This window comes from Acanthopagrus latus, chromosome 13 (assembly GCF_904848185.1).
Source record: "Acanthopagrus latus isolate v.2019 chromosome 13, fAcaLat1.1, whole genome shotgun sequence".
NCBI classification, from domain to species: Eukaryota; Metazoa; Chordata; class Actinopteri; order Spariformes; family Sparidae; genus Acanthopagrus; species Acanthopagrus latus.
Genome location: NC_051051.1, coordinates 11,379,456 through 11,402,237, shown reverse-complemented (window position 1 = coordinate 11,402,237; position 22,782 = coordinate 11,379,456).

Genomic DNA, 22,782 nt, shown 5'->3' with positions numbered 1-22,782 from the left:
GCCACCAACGTTAACTAAATAACCGTGATGTAAGAAATGTCTAATTAAGATGCGACAGTGATCTGATAATTGTGCAAGGGAGCCGAGCTTGAAGTCGCGGCGGTGTCACTCCGAGCCGCCGTTAACGGCAGGTTAATGGACTTGCTCGCAGCGAACGTGGGAACGAGGTGAAGAGGGGACAAATGAATGCAGCAGTAAGAAGACAGCCGCTGAGTGAGGTCGGGCTAAATGTCTACAAGGCTTTTAATTCTTCACATTCAAGAGCGAAGGAGAAATCTTAAGCCCCCCGGGGGCTAAGCCGGTGAATGTCACAGCATTTAGCTGCACAGCCACACACATAGTCTTGAGCCCACATCGCCCCCCCCAGTCTTTTTTATACCCTGTCTGTGAACAGTCTGGGCTGTAAAAGGGCAAGGTACGCAATAAAAACAATAAAGGGAAAACCAACAGATTTACATTTAGTCCACCTTTTTAATTTCCACTTGAATCATTTCACTTCATCGGTCACATTAGCATGTGGTGCTGTACCTGTTGTCTCAGCGGACTGAAGGTGTTAAGAGTGCTCGCTGTGCTCACTGAACCGTACGGGGCCGCGCTGAATGGAATGAGACCGATTAAATGAGTAAAATAATGGATTTCGGCAGATATAATATGTTAAAGCATATCAAATGTGTTCACTCAAGAAGTTAAGATTATCATAGTGATAAAGTACGAACGTCAGATATCGTTCAGCTGCACGATACAAAGAGAAGCAATCAGCTGAGAGAGAGAAAGAGAAATGCAGCTGTTATCCTCTGTAATTAAAACGACCTCGTAAATGAGAAAAAGGTTGTTAGAAAGTTGAGCACAAAAGCAACAAAGCAAAAAGCAAAGCACAAACTATCGCAATAACACAGGGAGATGTGCTTTCACGTCTTATGTCAGATTTCTGTTATAGACTGTTATAGAAGAGAGGGAGCCATGGAGAAATTGTTAAATCCATTAAGGCTGAAAGCATTTCAATCAGGAGACTGAATAAAACACCACAAGGGACTCCGTGCCCACAACAACAAACAGCTCACAGGAAAAGCCACAAAAAAGCAGCACAAGGGCACTTTAACAATGGAAACGATACTAATACCTTTTTTCATTTTCTCATGAGGCGTTCACCCACCAGCGCGTGAGTGACTGTAACTTCCCGGTTTCCGATGCACACAAGGATTCAAATTAGAAATCAGAGTGAACAGATGTTAAACGATCCTGCGCTGTTGTGTCCGCGAGTCAGATTCGGCTGTTTGTGCCTCCGGTTGAGTCCGACGGCGCGGAACTTGACAGGTGGCTAAAAAGCCTCAAAGGAAACAATGAAAACCCAAAAATAAAACGAAGGACGGAAGTTACCATCATAAAACAATACGCTGATTATTACCTCCGGTGAGGTCCAGAATAGACCCTATTACTTCTTTTTTGTGTGGATACAGATAAAGGGAGAGAACCAGGATTTTAAAAAAAAAACATCATTTTTAATTTTAGGATTTAAAAAAAAAACATCATTTTTAATTTTAGGCAGCATGTACCTATGAGTGAGAATAATCGGATGCAGATCTGCATAAAAATCTGTGAACTGGCAGATTTAAATGTTTTATTTGAAATTGGATTAGGTTTGATTCAAGGGGATTGTCGGGGTTTGTTAGAGTTATGCACTCTCCCGAGTGCTATTCTCGTGTTTTGGCATCTTACTATAATTGCTGACGTGTGATCCAAAATGTTACCAGTGTGCATAACTCAAGTATCGTGTGTAAATGCCCGTCTTCTGCTGAGCTATAAAACTAAAATTCAGATGAGGATATTTCATATGGTGGAGGATCTCTTGACACACGGCATCAGACACTCTGCGAGCTCTCTGAAGCGTTTAATGTGACAACTTCAGGTCTTTATCCTCAGCGTGTTGAACTCGGCATATTTAAACATTGAATACCGACAATGGGCAAATCTCCAGTATTGTGACTTGGCACCAGCTGTATGAAATGATTGTTTAGCCTGTCCCCTGGTTTGGGATTAATTGTGAACATTTCAGTCTGGTACAGTATTGCCGTTTTTCCACAGGCACCTTTGTACACGCCGAGTCAAATCGAACCGTGCTGATTTGCTTTTCCATCACCGGTTTTTACCTCGCTGAGTTGAGCCACGCCGCGTCATCGATGGACCTGCTGCAAGTGGGCCATGATGACGTCTCGCGACTGCTGCCACCCTGTAGCAAGCACCCTACTCCCCCTGAAATCGATACTCAGCTCATGTCCGTGCAGGAAAGAGGGGGAGAGAGGTATTTAAAAGTCAGTGTGTTCAGCTCTCAGTTGCTTTTGTTCCTAACGACAAAATCTCTTTAATTCCTCTCGTTGTCTTTGTTCTGTTGTGCTTCTGCTCTTTTGTCATGTTCGCTTTCAGCCGTTTTGGGAGTCATGTTTAGTCACTGCTGGTGAAAACACAACATTTCCTGTAAGGCTGCCTCATAATAAAAGCTTTTAAATGAATAAATAATGGGATGTGTTCGCAACTGAATGAGCGGAGCCGCTTTTTGGTAGCGGTGATTCTTCACCGAGTGAAAGGACGGTTCAAGACGCACCTTCAAGCAGGTAGACCAGTTGTGGTGGTGGAAATGCAAAATCTCAGCCACGCCATGCTGCCTTGCTGAGTCCAACCGAGTAGAGCCAGGCCAGCAGATGGAGTGGAAAAATTGACAGAGAAGTCTCGTGATCTAGTGGTCTGTGATTTTTTTGAAGCTTCTTTAAAGTTGCTCTACTAAATCACTGATTCACGTTTTTCCCCTATTGTACACATTTCTTTGGCCACATCTCTTTTCCTCGTGATCATGATATTAATGCCTCATTATTGACGTTTCACTTTGTGGAAGCGAGCCTTGATGATGTCTCCCAGGCACTCAAGCCTCTCCGTGTGGCAAATGGCACAGCAGCATTAGCCGTCTCTCACGCAGCATCTAATTGTCCGGGCCATGTTTCAAACTGGCTTTTAAATTCAGTTTGTGTGTCAGCACAGACACACCCTGAGGCGCGACCGTCGACAGTCATAGCAGCGCAACATAACAAGCTTTGTTTCCATGTCGGTGCGAAAATCCTGTCGTGCGTGAGAACATCCGCCTTTATCAATCTTGGCTAAAATGAATCAACCAGTTGTTTTTGTTTTTGTCTTGTTTTTTTCTACACAGTCTGATGCTAATATATTGCCCAGGAAAATGATGAGAAGAAGCCTTGGTGATTCAGATTAAGAGTCACCGTTTACCAGGATGGTTTTGCTGTACAGTCGTCTCTCAGAATAGATAATCAATAGGTTGGCTGATGAGTGTGGTGGAAGAAAGGGGCACCGCAGGACCCTGACCTCTGTACGGTTCACCCAGAGCTTCATTGTTTGTGGTTTAATAGGTTGGCCTTGCTGTCTTCCTCACCTCCCCGCTCTTAAAGAGCACAAACTGCCATCAATTCACACAGTCTCTTATCCAGAGATTCTGGCCAAAGTGTCATCCATCATTGGCTGCATTCATTCTTTTTTTTTTCTACTAACATTTAATCAATATGGAGCCGTCTCATTTATCATCCTCAGGCGCTCATGTAACTGCCCGGAGGCTTTTGATAAAGCCGTCACTGTCTCCTTCCACTATGTCTTTTCATTTTGTATTATAATGACAAAATAACAGCTACAGTACGAGGCACAAAAATGAGTATGTGGCTGTGCTGAGTTTCCTCAGTATGGCCACATACTCATAGCATTAGCAGTGTTAGCATTTTCTACTTTGTCTCCTTGGAATAGCCATACCTGTATTTCATAAATGTGCATGATCAAAAGCTTCTGTTGTGGGCTCACTATGCTGTGGTGCAGCTCCCCAATGGGAGACATGGTCGGGAATCCGTGGGACTTTGCAGCGCAGCGAAGGATATCTGTGACATCGGTCGCCTTGTGAAGTAAAGAGAGTGTTATTATGAAAAGGCCTGTCTTTTCATCCACCAAAGACCAGCTGGTGTTAGAGTGCATGTTTGAACTATGAAAGGAGAGATCCAATAGAAGGAGATGAAGAGATAAAACCGCAGTGTAGGAAGATTTTCAGAGTTGGTACGCCCATGGATAAGGCTAAATTGGGGGAATGAGCTTCTTGCTGGACACACTTGATCTCCCCTCCTGTGTTTTCTAACATCATTATGGCATTACAGTTGACTGGCTGTGCGTAACTTGAGCCCAGCCACTTGGAAAAACATCCCCTCCTTGGTCGGGAGAATAAAAAACCTCCCGAGGAAGTAATGCCTCGAATTAGATTAGCGCTCCGTCCTGCCGCCACATCTTTTAACTCCACACCGCAGAGGGCTATTGTTTGAGACAGCAGGAAATCAATGTCAACCATTACATTTTACAGGGGATCACTATGTATGTGTGCGTGCGTGCGGGATATCGCAGAAAACATCTATCCACTCGCACTCATCAACGCCGCTACGACGTCCTTTCTATTGACAAGATACAGAACAGCGGAAACCTCTGACTCTGCAATGAACCGCCTAATCAGAAGATACGTTTTATATTCATAAGATATCACAGGACTTCTCTGAGCCATCGCGCTTATCATCATCCCCTATGGCAATAATTGCTTAAAAAAAAAAAACAACCCATAATTTAAGATATACACTGGGGAGAAAAAGCCGGGGCCAAGAGGACGCACTCAGCTGAGCCGGTCTGACAGTACATGCAGCACGGTGTCAGGAGAAGTGTCGAGCTGCCACCGCATTTAATTGGGTTTATTTCCTGTCGGAGAGAAAATGACCCGCTGCTTTTTTTTGTGAGGATAAACTTGCGCTGAGATAAGAGTGTAGGGATGAACTCTCTCAACTGCACAAGCAAAAACTCTGACGTTTCTCGGCGAATTGCACAGAGACGGAGCGGAGTTTCGATCCCTCACTTTCCGTCAAGTCGGCACCGATTGACATCGGGATCATGGGAGGTGTTGTCCTCACTGCTAAACAACCACCATGGGCTGATCACAATCTGATCAGCGTTCACTGACGAGGTCGTGTTTAATGTCGTGCTTATTCACATTACATTTCGTTTTGCTCTTCAGCTTTTATGATTGTCCTGAATGGTGACCGCTGAAATGTGCCACGCTGAAATTTGCAAGGAGATGGCTGAGATGTTGTGATGCACGCGTTTTATTGGGGAAACAATCTTTTCATCATTTTAGTGCCCAACATCTTGAATTCAGCCACAAGCAGCTGCACAAAGCAAATAAAAGCACTACGTTGCGAGAGTGCTGTTGCACAATAGCGATGTAAATATTAGACCGGAACTGATACACTTCATCGTAAGTGCAAACATTTGCTGAATAGACCGCTGCTCTCGACGGCCTCTGCTCCTACTGCGGCATCCCGTTGGCGAGGTGACCTTTAATAAAGTCTTTATATGAAACGTCAGCGGAGCTCGGCGGAAGACTGATGTTGCTTGGTATTTTACTCAAGAGGGAGTCGACTTCTCGAAATGTCCTGCGCTGGTAAATATTCAGCCGGTGACATTTTGGAGCCGATACCCAGGCACCCCAAAAATCCATCATATCAGGTGGCGGACTCCAAACGGCCAAACATTTCAGCAGAGTCTACGGGGGAGTTGATGTGGATTTTATGGAGCGGTCGGCAAACTGATGTGTGTTATAAAGAAGGGAACATGGCGTCAATCCTGCAGCGGGAAAGGCTCTGGTTTGATTTACAGAACAGGTGTAATTCTCTTCCCCTCTGAAGTGAGCGGGCGTACATTCCTGAAGACGCTAATCGAGCAGGTGTGAGCTCTTGTTAACCGCGTTTGTCTTCGAGGTCTCGGAGGTGAACAGTGAAACCGTGCCACCTGTAATATTCCCATCTGTTGTGTGAGGACGCCTGACCGCATCGGGGATAGTTGGCCCCAGTCTGATGTGCTGCTTTAAATCTTTCAAAGCTTTTCGTCTGCATTCATTTTGCGCAGCTTGCCTCGCTGTCATTGCCGCTGATGGCAGAGTGCTTCTGACGTCCCAATTATCGCTATCAATTTCAGCAGGCGACGCTCAGCAGACCGCATCGGTCTCAGATCGTGGCACACACGTCTTCTAAAACCTCACCTCTCTTAGGCGGAATGAGCGCGCCGAGGGTTCATACTTGCATTATGAAAACAACTAAAATCTGAATAAACAGACCGAATGTCAGCGTCATCAAGCAGCACCGTCTTTTTTTTTTTTCTTCAGTTCAGGTATCTGGAATCCAGCACAACGGCAGATGATGGATGGATTTCCGGCGGGACAGAGAATGAAAATCACTGCAACCACGGGGGGTATTGTTTTTCAACATCCTCTCGGACAGAAAGCTGGAAAAAAAAAAAAGTGAATTTCATGCGCTTTGTGTATAGAGTGGGAGAGTGGCGATGGGGCTGGCTGCGCACAAGTGTGTGCCTGCGTGCCACTTTTCATTTTCCACGCAGTATTTACAGCTTCATAGAGCACAAAGGGATGGATTCGCTTCACTCTGTTCCAGCTACGGTTGTTCGCTAAACTCTGGAGCGCCCTTCTGTTTGGCCTCGAGGGGGGGGGGGGTGGGAATGGGGAAGCCTTGAGCTTTGTAGGCTGCCCGGTCTATGTGTCATCAATGCCTGTGGACGGTCTGAACACATTACTTAATCCCCCCTGACAAACCACTGACTCACCGGACACGTAACCATTTCCAGTGGGTGAGAAGATGTGGCCTGATGTGGTTTCACAGCACGGAACCCCTGCACCGCCTTCAACCCACACTCTTTGGTTGCAGAACATGAGTGGTAATGATTGTTGCTGTTTCATTTCTAAGATGAGGTGTTATGGAAATGAAATGTCAAAGAATGTAAATTAATGTCAAAGTAAATTCGGGCAACAAGTGCAGTGTAAAAACCTTAAACCAACATATATACAGATATATTTGCTTGGATCACATCAGCAACACACATTGTTTGCAACCTAAGATTCCAATTTTAAGTGATATGCATGAACACGTATGTTCCATATGCATTCATTCCACACATGCAGAGCAGTGACTGTTGTCTCTGTCCCACATAAACTTCACTTAGTATCTTCATGCCTGGTAGAACACATTTTGTTTCCAGTCCCGTACTGTTGAGACTGTAATGGTTTTGCTGCTCTGGAAAAGATATATTTCAAACATTCGATTCCACCCCTGTTATGAATTTACTCTTCTTTAAAGCAACATTATGCAAAAAATGGTATAAAATGGTATAAAATTGGTAACAATGTGTCAGATGTAATTTAGGATGAGTACAACCAAAACTCATTATGTCACAACGGTGTTATGCGGTGAAAACTGTATGTTGAAGCAAACACTTACGTAACGCCGGGATCCTACAGAGACACCATTCACCCTGTTAAAAGACACTGTACAATCAACATGATTTGGAAAGCTGTTATCTTTAAAACACTAGTAGCAGAGTAGTAGCATTGCCAATATTCTAACGATACTGATCCCTATGTGAATGTTAACTAACATCAACACAATTTGAAGCAATCTTTCCTCCCCGCCTATCGCTGTAGCTTGCACTAGAATCCCAGACGTCTTAAAGCAATTCAATGAAAAGGGCTTGCGAGTGACATTTAAATTCAGAGCGCAGCAGAAGTAATTATAATGAACTTTTCTGAATGGTAGCTCTGATTAGTGCCGTCAAGATGTTAGAATTACTAACTTGGATACCATACTTCGTAAACATTTGATTGATAACATGTTCGACACCACAGGAGACAGAAAGACACAACACTGAGGGCATAAAATGTGTGCTGGTGTTCTGTGTGTAAAGCAGAACAGCACTTAAGGTAATTTAGAGTGGAAGGGTGCAGGACACTGCAGCTGTGTGCTGTCAGAGAGTTAAAGGAGCTGGGAAAGCACAGGTGGTCACAGTATCAGTACTGTGGAAAATGAATTTTCATATCCAATTTTCATATTTCAACATTCAGTATTGACACATTTTTTTTTCAATCCAGTTCAAGTGTTGTCATTTTCTTACGATGTCATGCACAGTGATAGACATCTGAGAGTCCAGCCTACGAAATGGGGTCGAATACATATACAGCGTCTTAACTACGCAACGTTCGCATCTGTGAGTTCAAAATGTCAGCGCCTGCAGTTGTGCGACGGTGCATGTGGAAGCAAGGTGTAAACTCGCAGAGAGTAAATAACATGTCCTGCAGATTTCTTCCGTTGACCTTCACACAGAGCAGTTATTTCTTCCGGGACGGGAACTAAAACGTTACAGAAAGGAGTGATGGTGAAAATATATAAGATGATATGACAGCAAAGTACTTTACAGGACACTTATGCTGAGTTATATTTAATGTTCTTGAGCTCTTTTCCACGGAGGTTTAGAGTACTGATGGTGCCCTCCATCATATAAAGCGCAGGTGTGTCTCCTTTAAGTGGCCACATTATATCCGACATCCTCAACTCATCCCGCATCACTTATTGCGAGGAGTTTGCAAATCCATCTTTCCCTTCTCTCGCTTCCTATCATATTCTCTTTCATCTCCCGGGCTGACCGCGGAATATACTGTACGGTAAATTTATTCATCCTCAGACAAATGAGCCAAAACTCGTCTCCATGGTTACCAGGTGCGCGACGGATAATGTCAATAGCTGGCTGGTGTCTCGTTTCTAAGCTGTCTTAATTGTGTGATCCCTCCCTCCCACCCTGCCTCCCTATCTGTCTCCCTGTCTGTCTGTCTGTCCCTCTTATGCCTCCAATTACCCGCAGCACACACGGCGCAGTGATGGGTGCACTGCGGTATCGACCGGGCCTGATCTCTCCATAGTGTGCCCATGCGTTTCGGTTGCATGATGAGTTATTGCCTCGTGGAGACGGGGTCTCGTGAAGGGAGTCTGTCCATGAGAGAGATTGAAAAATGGTAAATGACCTTTGTTCACAATCCATATGTGCTCCCTGCCTCTCTACGTACATTATCTACTGCAATATCCATTAACGTCCACTCCGGCCCTTAGGCACCCACACGTATGCACGCACTACCTAATCTGTGGCCCCTCTCAAGTGATTGTTAGTCTTCCCACGGGGCATGCGATATATAGGAGCACGTTGTATGGCAGTGCTCATTATGTTTGAGCATTTTTGTGTATTTCAAAAGGGACAAACGCTGAACTCTGTGACGACCTGAACAAAACTTGGTTGGCAAAATACCCTCAGGAAGCCCAAGGGTATTAGGGATCTCTTCAGCTTTTCATAAAGGAAGCCTGGAAGAATCCAAACATGTTTAGACGGAAATATGACAAACGGGCGGGATGGGGGGGAGCAGCACTGCAAAACACGCAGGATAGTGGATTGAAATGAACAGGTACGAGCGTTCAAAATACTGGATGGCACGAAAGACAAAGTGATCCGCAAACCATTAGCATAACTGAATATTTACAGAGCGTGCTGGCGAGGAAAAACAAGCGGCGTCCTCGAGGATCGCACACCGTCACGGCGCTGCGTGTGCTCCTGAAGACAAATTCATGATCAGCAACCCGCTGTAAGACGGCGGCCACTCAGCCCGGCGATCGGAAAAAACTTGCTCGCAATGTGACCGACAGCTGCACACATAGCTCTTTTATCGCCATGAGCACAGTGTTGTGACTCACTGATCTCGATCCGGCAGCTAAAATTACATCATTTCCCATTGAGAATAAAACACCTCTTTTCTTGAAGGGATGATAAAATTAATAACCCAATCCAACATTGATTTAACAAGTTTCGCACAGTCCGCCTGCTTATCACGACTTAAGTGAAATAGGAACAATTTGTCATCATCAAGGCCGTATTATTGTATTAACTGACTGTGGCTTTCGGTTTTTGAGTTTATTACTTTAATAAGCCAGCTGGGGGGACCAGAGGGCCGAGGTTTGGAGAGTCGTGTAATAATAACTGCTGCTACTGTGCAGAAGTTATGTAGGGAAGTGTTGTTTTTTTGTTTTGGTTTGTTTTAAAACACCAAAAAGCACCGAAGCACCAAAAAACACCAAAGACTCATTTTATTTCTCATTTAAATAAAGGTGACCCATTTGCTAATGAGTAACATGCCATTTATAATTCATAATACCTCACAGATACAAATAGGTAAAAACTGCATCTCCATAGATTCTATAGGGTATGTTATTGTGCATCACTGAAGAGAAGCATGGGATTTACCTCCTCCAAAACATTCTCCCGAGATGAAACTGATATCCTTGCGCTGGACGAGCAGAGGAAAAAAAACAAAACAAGCTAATATGTGCCGTCTAAAATTAAATTAGTTTAGGGAGAAAAGAAGAACACTGTTGTTTACTGAGTTACTCTGCTCCTAGGAGAACCGTTGCCCAGAGTCAGAAATGGTTGGTTTGTATTAGAGCCGAGCAGATGCAGTGGTGAACAGCAGTGACAGCATTGCTACAGGAATAGCGCGTCTGCCATAAGTCTCATAACAACTGCAGGGCAATGGCACCTTCGCTTCATGCAAAATATGCAACACAGCGCATGACGGTAGTTCTACTGCTGACATTCATTCATATGGCCACATCGAATCAGAATGAGTAGATCATTTTTTTATCCAATTAAAACTGCCCAAGATACAGTATATTGGCATCTGGCTCTGAAGCAAACTCCAAGTCGCCCAGTATGCATAAATCTGCATACATAAATATATGACTATACATAAATATATATATATATAGTATCATGATTGTAATCAATAATATTCAAACTAGAATGGTATTCAGAAGAGCGCACACCCAACACCCAACGACCCCATTTAATGCAATCAAGCCTAATCTGAACTCAATCAAAAAACAATCCTGGATCCATCCCTTTATTAGGAGTTTTTCAGAAACTGAGGATGGTGGTAGCTAACGAGTGATCCATATGGCTTCTTCTTTATCTCTATTGAGAGTTGCATATCACACTGTACTGATAGGGCAGGATTTCTTTCATCATGTGACTCATTTGTGACCATTCTTTTTTATAAAACCTCTGGCTATTGACACAAATGCGGAAGCGCTCTAAGCACTCTAAATTTAACTCTGTCACTCCTGAAGATCTGAGTAACCTTGCCTGGAATGCCAAGTACATGTTTAATGTGGATGCCATATCCACTGTCGACAGCTACATCAGAACGCTGATGATTTTGTTTCTGCATTTAATACGATCTCACCCATGAAGCTGATTGGAAAACTTCACTTTCCGGGCTTGAGAACCAATGTCACACCTTTATTGTGAAGTATTAGGACAACACCACCATAATCGGCCAGATTATGAACAACAAGGAACAATCCACTGCTCAGCATCAGCAAAACCAAGAGGTGAGGCAAAGACTGAATCTGTAATTGAGTAGCTCTGCAGTAGGATCTGGTTAGACGCGGGTTACTTGCTAAAGGCATGAAATGTCATAGGCCTTGACTGTGACATGGGTCTAAATGAGCAGCTGGGTATCGAAATCACAAATTGTGGACTTCGAGGTTGTCAACAGAATATGCGCGCGTCCAAACAAAATACCATCATCCACAGTGCAAAATGCAGCCTTCCAACCATGTGCTGGACAAATAACGCTCAATTTTCTCTGAGAGATCACATTTTCTACTGGGGACCAAAGGCTTTTGAAACACAAGCCCTCTGCTTATGTGTCTACGTGTGTGTGTGTGTGTGTGTGTGTGTGTGTGTGTGTGTGCCTATATGTGCGAGACAGGCACATCCTCAGTCAGACCTCCATCACTTCAGTATAGCCCCCGCAGTTAGCCAGGCCAGTCATCCATTAAGCCACTGATTGCTGAAGGGGGCCCTGGGTACACTCTGTGCTGACACCCGGGTGCCAGAAACAGCAGGCTGATCTTCACCAGCTTCACAGCCTGTGAACTGCTTGTCATGCACCAACCATCTCTCTCTCTCCTACTAATATGGTTACGTTTCTGTCTGAGTATCTTATCATCCTTTTCCCCGCATTAGATCACGGCTTGGCGTGCAGCCAGAGCACGCGCAAAACAAGAGAAAAGTATGAAAAAGGACCGAAGTCATGGCCGAACTGGAAGCATGATAGCTTCATCGAGAAGCAACTTCCGTTATGCAGAGCGAATTACATCGCGACTCGATTCGGAAACGCACTTATAATAGAGCAAGCAGATAATGTAGAGTCAGTCAACCTAAAATCCCTGCCCCGGCGGCACAAGGCATTTAAAAAGACGGCACACTAATAACTTCAGTTCTTTGCTCCTTTCATATGTTATTGTGTATATTACATCCATACATATTACTGTCAGGACAGACGGGATTACTTTTATCGTGTTATTGTTCACAAATAAAAACTCTCATCCATATGCAACATCCTCCTCCTCAATTGAATCATATCTACAGCTCTTAAGTCCTTCTCCTCTACTCCACCCCCCCGCCCGAAATAAAACATCTTGAGCTATGCATTACAATGAGGGACCTAAGAGCTGATAACAAAAAAAAAAAGCAGCTCACAGCTAGATACCTTTTTATTTGATTTTTACTCATAACTCGGTTGCTACTCAGGCAACGCACATCTTATTATATACCTTATTTCAAAGTGTACCTTATAACATTATATTTTTCTCTGGTACATATTTGGTACATATCTGCTATTTGAGTTAAACTGATTGAGGCATCTCTTGATATGAGTGTCAGCTATTTGCTATATTCAGTGGTGGAATGTGACAATGTGCATTTACTCACTGCACTGCAAGTTGATGGGAGTTTACCTGAGTTGTTCCACCGTATGCATTCGTACAATTCAATGAAACTACATCTCAGACGTATATTAGAGTTTTTGCTCCGCTGCATATCAGTTTAGAGAGCTTCAGTCACCAGTTACATTTCATCATAACATTTCTATACCATTGATTTCCATTGAAATGCATGTATGTACAAATTGGGTGAATGTGAATTTTCCAGATAAACTGGGGAATATGCCTAATATACGCCAATGTTTACATGTATTGGTGTTTAAATGATTGATATTTTACCAAAAGTAAGAGAGGAACAGTAAGTTTGCTGCAGTAGGGTGGTGGAATTTTGAGTCAGAGTTGGAGAGGGGGGTTTGGATGTATATATACTGACTATCTAAATAAGACCACATCTGAAACAACTCACCTTGCAAGATTTCAGCGTGAGACTTCTGCCATATGTGACTTCATGTGACTTAACAAAAATGGTCTTAATCGCTCTGTTGTGTCACCAGCTAAGATGATTACTGAACTGATTCTAAAACTCAAATCCACCATGTATGAATCATTTGCACACCAAAACATGTAAATACAGGACATGCGTTGACAATACCAGAATCCCCCCTGTGATATTGGTTGAGAAATTTCTACTACTAAGATGTTAAAAAAGCCCAACCCTAAATATTATCAGCAGTGATATGTACCTCTATGTATTGTGTTGTTTTAGGCAGTGTACTTGCTGCTCTGTGTTTTACTGTTTGCCTGCCTAGGGACAAGTAATGCAAATCAGTTGCTCGCTTTTAATTGCACTGTCCATTAGTGCTTAAGTTCTTAAGCAAGGTTTTAAATGCAGGTCTTGTACTTGCAGTGGAATAGTTTAGAGTTAGGTATTTCTGCTTTTGCTTCAGTAAATGATCTGAATATTTCCACAGCTGACTATACATGTACTTATTTGTAGCAGCAGGGTCTGATGAGGCATGTTGCTCCATGAGCAGGGTACAATGATGGATCTGTTTATATTTTGATATAGTTATGGTGCTTTGTGCTATTTTAAGTCACTTTTTGCACCAAAATGTTTTGATGTGCATTTGCACTACTGAGCTGCAGGCCCGGCCCGGCCTTTCATCTCCGTTTTCATCCTCTATACTCGGCGGAACAAACGGGGCGCCGCTTTAATACGTTTCTAATTTTGTCCGTCGAATCAAAATTCGCTGAAGCAGCGCCAGAACCGTCATTCACAGTTCTGAATTTGCAATAAGGCAGATTACCTGTTGGAGGGCATGGCATAAACATGAGTTCTCCCCCATCTCTTGGGCTGAATCTATCTACTGCATCACATTATCTCTGACAGGGCCTCCAGCTCGAGCTCTTCTCACCTGAAAAATCTCTGGTTCTGCCACATAACTGTCAAATCATACATTCCACGACAGGCTCCAATAAGTCCCCTCCACACTCGCATTTGTGTCCTACATGAGCCATATTAACATTATGTGTCATACACAGTACGTGTGCAGCATGTGCACCTTGGTTGCACTACATATACATTCAGCATTCACTATGTGTGTGCACTCAAGCATGGGCGTGTAGTGAGGCTGCAGCCGAGAGCAACAGGCGGTCGACTGAGCAAAAATGACATCCGTGAGATTAATTATGACCACGACAGCATCACGAAAATAATTACTCACGCCAATGAGTGGTAGAAATGCCTGTGCTTATATGATTTTTTACGTGTTTTACGTGTGTGTGTGCGTGTGTGAGACATTTGGAGTGTGTGAGACAGGACGTCGGCCATCTGCAATGACTGGCGGGTGTTTGTATGGCAGAAGATGGAGAGATATTAGTGGCAGACAGATTAGAGCTAAACACAGACGCTCAGCCATAAGACGCAGTCGCCGGCTCATCAACACAAAAGGCCGGACTGGGAATCCATCTGACCGCGAGCACGCGACCGCCGACATAATTCATCTGTTAATGCCCATCTCCAAAACATGTTGTTCCCATCCAGTCCCTATTCCAATTCGACAAACTGGAGATCTACCAATACACATTTAATTAGCGGGACACAGCTCTGTTCACATATCGCCTCTTTTTGCACATTGGATAATGATGCAGTTCACGCACATTTCCATGCCTGAACACATTTTTCTTTAATGCATTTTTCTTCAAAGAAAAGAGGCGAGGATAAACAATTCTGCACATCCTCTTTGTACATTTTCAAATCCTGCTGATACATGGTCCTGACTTTGTACTTCCCTGTATTGTAAATATGTGTTAGCTTGGAGATTCGCCAAATCTCTGAGACAAATAGGATCTTCCCACTCAATGACACGGTCGACTTGCTGTTTTGTTTTTGTGCCTTTTTAGACGTGTTATTTGCTTCTGCAACAAACCTAAATTTTTCCACAAGAAAACAATCCCCTTTTTCGTCCTCCGCCCTTCACACATGACTGACGACCAGCTTGCATAATAACATGCATCAAACATACACGCTGCAATTTTATCAAAACAATCTGTTTTCTTGCCGTAAGAGAGTTTAAATGTGTCAGACGCAGACCCTTTTCTGCATCAGACTAACATTCCATAAAGCATCACAGTTTATACCAAAATGTACCCAAATGCAAGAAGCACACAGAGGTGGGCAGGTAAAATGCATCGTGTTTCCAGAGACAGGGGTATCACGTTGCTCGCTCCTAATTTGCATGAGGTTGAAGTCTGGCTACTTTTGGTAAACCTCCTCTCGACACTCCCGAATCATCAATGTAAAAACTAATCATTGTCAAAAATGACAACAAAGACAGATTCTCGCCTAAAATGTCTTAAGGAACACATTTCACTGGCAAAGCTGAGAAGCATCAGATGGCCTTGTTTGAAATGGGGCCCCTGTGGACATGAACAAGACAAGACATGCGGCAGGGAAACAGACAAAGAGAGGAAACGTGAAACAGGAAACCACAAAACTAAATAACCCAAACGGTGACATAAAGATAATTAGTCTACTGGGTTTGATTGGGTTTTTTTTTTTTTTTTTTTTTTTTTGCTGATGACCTGCCATTTCCCACTGGACTCAAACTTTAACTCAGAACCAACAGATTCCTCCACAGCTGCTCCTCCGTGCGTCATGCAAAACTTCAACAAACTGTGTTGGATGACTGAAATGTCCTTGCACGTCGAAAGACGGAGACTGATCACGGAAAGCGAGCTGTTAATCAATCTGTTTTCACTTTTAAATGCCACTGACATCCTGCAGAGGAGACTGCCCTTTGCATGTGCTTCCAAAGTTGGTTGTGTAATTAATAGATTGATTCTGCAGAGCAGATTTTGTTACCTTTTCTTATTCTAGCCAATAAACCATGCAGAACTTAAGTTTGTGATTGAACAAAGCTGTTTTAAACCTAAAAAGCTCCTTGCAGTGTAACAAATGATACCCACTAAGCTGGTTAGTATCGATTTCACGAAGGGCTGGCCGCTCTCAAATTAATCTGGTCCAACGGGTCAGGTGGGGATAAAAACATTGGTGGTGCAGCTCCCATTGATTTTCTTCATTTAACATAAATTGAAGGATCGTGTGTGTAGGCGAGATCCTGCAACCCCTGAGCTCATGGACGCCTTTCAAAACCCAGTGAAAAACTGGAAAATTTCACTTTGGCTTCACACTTACCTTGTTAGAAATGCCAACCGTGCACATCCCGGACTGATTGTGGTTCAGCGTTCTCTGGCAGAAACACTGATTCTCCCGCTCTAAATATAGTTGGCTGTGTCTGGAAGTGTGTGATGGCAGAAGAAAGGGATTGAGCAGTAATCATAGACACTCTAATTAGTGCTTAAGGCCTCATCTTCTGTAGTGTAGGCAGCTGAGGCACAAATAGATGTTACGCACGCACACACTCGCGCGTGCATGCACACACACGTTATCTATGCACATAGTTTTTGAGGAAAAACCGTGATGGGTAGGCAGCTGCACAAACATCTAGTACTGGAGGGTTTATAGTTCAAAAGGTTGATAATGATAATGATCAATTTGCGGGTTTCCACTGCTTCTCCAAACCTCTGAGAGCTATCCGCCACAAACAATGGTCTTATTTTGTATTGATTCAACGCTTGTCAATGCTTTGGGTCGCCCTTCCGAGAAATTTAAGGAGATGGAAGCCGCCAGGAAAGCCACCTCAACGCCGGTTACGCTTGACTGCAGTGGGAGGCCGCTTTGACTGTCAGCAGCACAGCCGATTCAATCTTTGAGGTAGGACAAGGGTGACAGAAAAGCGGGTAGATGACAAATTGGATGCAGAGCTGTAAAGATGAACAGAGACAGGAGAGGAGAGTGGTGCTAAATCTGGAAAGCTGTGGTGATGCATCGGTGAGGGAGAGAAACTGAAAGGGATGATGGTGGTGAAGGATAAAACAGGTGGAAGATCATTTTTTTTATTATTCTTTGTACACAGAAAATGTTGGTGTAACGTGTCGTGCAAGACTGAATAGATTTTTGTCCACTAAATCTTTTATGTCAAGAACTCGCATGTATTTTGATTATTGATTAATCGTTTCAGTTGCTTTCAAGCAAAAAATGTAAAAAAACAAATCGAACAACAACAACAATTCTGGGCTTGGGCACCACTCTGTAATTGGATATTGGACTTCCTTACAGAATCCAGACAGTCTGAATTGTCTGCCACATCTTCTTTATGCTAGTGTTCGGTAAAAGTGGCTATGAAAAAATGTTGATGTGAGCTTGCCTCGACCTGCGAGTGCTTAAACTGATTCAAAGGCCATCTTCAAACATCAAACCAATGTGTTCAGAGGTTGCCATGTCCACTGTCCTCCACACAGTCTGACACAGAATGACAGGAAGCAAACACAGGTGAAAACATGACCTCCTTGGTGAAGTTAGGAATCGCTGGCCCTAGTCACATCGAAAGAACACCGTATGGTACCATGTGGCACTAAATTACTTGCAGAAAAATAAAACCAAACTACATGTACGTAGTGAAATTGTTACCAGGACCGCACACATTCACACACATCATTCCAGATGTGCCACATTTTCACCACCCTTCTTGACGCTGACTTCTGCCTTCTGCCTTCTGTTTCCGTCTCTTTCCTGTCTTCTCTCCACACGCTGCTCTTCAGTTTACGACGCGCGAGCTTCGCATTGTTCCGTCGGTCTCCTCGTTACTTTTATGTACCCGTGCGTTCCTTCCATCCACACTGGGCGGGAGCTTCTCTCGACAACATCGATCATCCTGAGCGAAGGATGGTGATTAAAGCGGATGCTCTTGGCACTTGCCCTTTGGTGTGCTCCTATCTCGACAACCACTCTCCTGCTACCTGAGCTCCAGTCTGTCAGGAGGAGTGAAGCGCTGTTGACTGGAGATTACAAATATACACTGCGCGTGAGAAAGAGAGGTCACGCTGGGAGATAATATGTACATTTTAAACAGAGTCGTCAGCCATCGAGGGGAATACGTAACATTACAAATGTCAAGTGGTGTTTAAACCGAAATATTAAATGAATAAAAAGACGTTTTTGCACCCATTTGGTTTTCATTTCCTAAACCCACAGTGCATGCGCCTAACTAAATCACTCTGTCACGCATCATTAGATTTTGCAGACTGTGTCTGTGTGTTTGTGTGTATGTTTATCGGGGACTGTTTAGAAAATATATATGTGTGTGGCCTATTACTTTCACTTGTGATATATTTTGTTTGGCTCAGTGTACACCAGGATAATGACCTGTCTACTGAAGAGCATCTGGGGAATGCGTTAACAAGAAGGGAGGTTAAAAAGCTCTATCAATAATATTAATAGCAGTGAGAGACTGTGGGGGCAGTGTGGTATATCTGGGAGTTATTCACTGTATACAAACAGCGTGCCCCGTAACTGTGTCACTGCGCAGCGTCCCCCCTCGAACACGTTTTGGAAAAGCTGCTTTGGCGCTTTGCTTGTCGTGCCCTCTCCATGTTAACACAGCCCAGGCAACATATTCCTCCGCTGAAATGTAATTACGACTCACTGTGCTGGGGATTATGCAAAGCGAGTAAACATGAAGAGTGACACGCGGGGTCGTCTCCTGAGGTCTCTTGGCACTAGTTCCCACAGATCGTTATTCACCATCATGTTTCGTGATAACCTTACCAAACATGGTCACCTGTTTCGTATGGAGGAGCGCTGTATCAAAGTGTTCCACGACTGACTATCAGTGCCAATTTCAGAGCGCTGCGTTGTGGATCCCTTCCAACAAAACTGCGTGTTTTAACAAGATAAAGTTTCAAATGCATCGGAGTCATATACGATCCATCCTTTTATGGAACATGCAATGGGAACCAAATGTATGAGAGCACTTGGTATCCCCCTATTGCCTTAATGGCTGCACTCGTCAGTTGGCATGGACTCCACAAGTTTGTGCAAAACCCCGATGACTCATGTTATCCTAGCGTGATCTGACAGTGTTCCGAAAGAGCCACTTCTGAATACTTGGCTTCAGCCTCCAAGTGGCTCCATAAATGTTCAGTGGGGTTGAGGTCAGGTGGACTGTGGAACCCCGTGACAGTCCAGGCTCCTTGGACTTACACAAATTTGTAGAGTCCATGCCAGCTCGAGTATTTGCTGTCATCAAAGCAAAAGGGGGACAGCAAGCACTAAGATAAATTGATAATAAATAAATTAATAAAGACAAATATTTAACTTTTCCCTAAAATTGTTAAGCTGATTATACCATTGTAGTGGGAAAAATAGTATTACATTCAAATCAAATGCAGAGTAGAAGTATTGTTCACGTATGGTCTTAGACTTTTTGACCCTACTGTATGTAACAAAACTATAACTGTATCAAACAAAATCCAGTTTTAAAAAATGCTGTATGTTGCCAGGTTTTGGTATTAATTCAGCTACGACTCAGCTAAACACACATTTTCATTTGTAGGTGTTTGACTCAGTGGTGCAACAAGTAAAAGTGGTATCTGCACTGCACAGCATAAGAGGATTAGATGTGTTTTTTTTTAAGTTTCAAGTCAAACAGATGATACAAATGCAAACGGCATGTGCATTAAACAAAACAAAAAAAAGAACACTGGCATTATGACAGCTGTGAGAGGATAATCCGCTCTGGATATGGTTATGTGAGCCTTTCAGACAACAGATAACAATACCAAAATCTTTCAGTTGCACTGCGAGCTTGTTATTGACAGAAACTGGCACGTGTGGAAAACATGGAACATTTTTGTCACTGGGAAAAAAAAAAAATATTGTGGAAAGATTTTAGAGTTTTTAATCACGTTGTGTGCAGCACATTCATTTCCCTGTGACAGGACAACACTGAATCACAGCGTAAGGTCTCATAATAGACCTTTTGTACGCTGCCTTCGAAGGTTAATTACCAGGGGCCGCTCTATTATGTGGGTTGTATTATATTATCAAGGGGATACACTGCAATTGAACAATATGTTGTTGCTTTGAACAGAACGACTAACAGGATAGCTCCACTTCTCTCCACCTGTAGTATCCCACACACACACACACACACACACACACACACGCACACACACACAGAGCAACAGACTATTGATTTAATTGTATAACTACATGCTGAAGGCAAAGATAGCTTCCAGTTCAGTCTAATGAGAACTGCTTACCTGGTGTGTACACCCCCAAGAAAAGTAGTAGTGCTTCCTCTGCTGGCTCGCCCGCCAGCTCCGGCTCTGCTCAGTGGTCTTGCTTTGTGATGACATTACAAAAACTTAAATATAAAACCTCCATAAATTAAAAGTCGTAATTGCCCTTGTTTGCAGTTTGAGGTGTCCTGTCAGTAGTTTTACACGTGGTCCCTTTTGAAAATAGTGCTGCGTAGGGAAACGCCTACAGAAAAAGCAGGGCTGAGCTCAGCTGTCGTGTCCAAGTTTATAATACACTCATGCAACAGACTCGTTCAGCGGCTAACGTTAGCACAAAGCACACAGCCCCTGAGCCAAAGAACAGAGGCCCCCACAGCACACACCCACAGCAGGAAGAAGCAGCTGCCATGCCGGTACGCCCTCTTGGACTGAGGTAAATCCGTGACGGCTACTTTTTTACATCAATATGACTGCAGAGTTGTTTATATATGTATCTATTATGCTGAAAAATCTAAGAGAGCTTGTGGAACGTAGAAAACTAGCCGCTAACATTTCATCTAGCTGGCCATCAGCATTTTGGAGGAGTGGCACTGGAGGGCCGGTTGGACGCTTTATATTTAGTTTTCAACGTATACTATTGTTATTTGTGAATATAATTTGTGAGGGACACTTATTTCTCCTTTAACATATTAGGTCTTTAGAGTATGAAATGGATAGCTCTTCTAATGACCCTTTGCTTCGGTGTTGCAGACGGTGTTTGATTAGCTAAGCCCAGGCTTTAAATCATATCTCAACAGCAGGGTGCTAAGAGGTTATCAGCTCTTTATTAATGCAGTAAGTACGATTCAACCCGTCTATCTAGAGCAGCAGATGTGGCTGGAAAATCCAGTGACAAATCTTTGATTTTAAACCAATACAAGCCAGCAGTATGCAGCATAAAATCTTATTTTCTAGCAATATCAGCAGTGTGGAGATTGAGTTTGAGGTCCGGAGATGATCTATATTGTATCTTCAATTTGGACTGTGCAGCTTTCACACATCTGCATAAGCCATGCTGACTGATACTGTGTGGCGAGAAGAAATACAAAAAACAAACAGGAATGTAAAACCTCTGAATCAAAGGAGGCGCACACAAATCAAACAACTTGGAACTCAAAGGGATTACTGAGGGGGTGTTGCGGAGTATTTGTGGAAACAGAATGTCCTACATATAAATAGAGAACAATATGTGTTTGTAAGAGTTCTCCAGCACCGACTTTGATTTACACACCGCTGCTAACCAGCGATGCGCGCCTCGCTCAGTTGGTTTTTGACAGGATCGCCATGATAACTAATAATTTTAATAATTTTTTTTTTTTTGGAGCCTGAGCATTGTGATTGTGTTGATTTTCCAGTGAGTTCAGTGAAAAACAATACAAATGGCTCATCTGTGACCTTTTCGGATCAGAAAAAAATCTGGCTGTTGCACTTAAGCGCATGTATTATGCATGTGCCGTACACCTATAGGTGCAAGCGTGTTTGTGCATTTGCACATGCACGCTTACATCAACAGTGGCTGTATTAGCATTGATTACAGTTCTTCTGCAGGTAATTGGCATTTTTCTCCCTCCACACACGGGACCTGCTTTTGGTATGTTAATAAGCTCTGTCAATGGAGGCTGCTCAACGAGCTGGATGCAGCGGTTGTATTTTGCATATTGAATACGCTCAGACCCGCTCCAAGAGGATGATGAACATGTGTCATAGTTTTCCGTCGCATTCTCCCCCGCTTCAAGGCAAATATTTCCTCTTTGCCACAATGATGAATTCAGACAATCCCTGAAAAATCTGACTCTGCATGGAACCTCTTCCTGCTTATGTAATTTTCTCTTTATGATCAAGCAGAATAAGATGAAGCAGGAAACTTCAGTCTCACTACATAATTAAAATGCTCCGCTTGTGTCCTGAATATGCTGAGTTAAATCAGTATTTTCATGCCAGTTTAAGATTAAACCAAAATGTGTCTGTTTTAAAAATGTATTAATGCCTAGATTTTATCTATAAAAATAGTTTACCTGCCAACATTTTTTTCCCCCTTTGCTTACACGGCAGAGCCCTCCACATTCCTCTTTTCATATGCTACCATAAGTTTTGTCATCCTTTGTTCTTTTTTCCAGCCTTACCACATCTTCCTCTGCATTTTTTTACTTCTTTCAGGGTCGACCCACCGCCGAAATCTCAGAGGTGTGCGGCTCGGTGTCTGCACTGTAACTCTGAGTCATCATAATAAGTCTGCTCCCATTCCCTTTGCCGGTTGTCGTCGTGCTGCCTACGCTGCATCACTCTCCCTCTCCCCCCTCCCTCTCCCTCTGTGTCTCCGGTTCTGTCTCATGCTGTCTGTTGACAGCGCAGCAACGAGAGCTGAACTTACCAGGGTTGCAACTGTTGATCCTTTCCATTGTTATTCAGATTT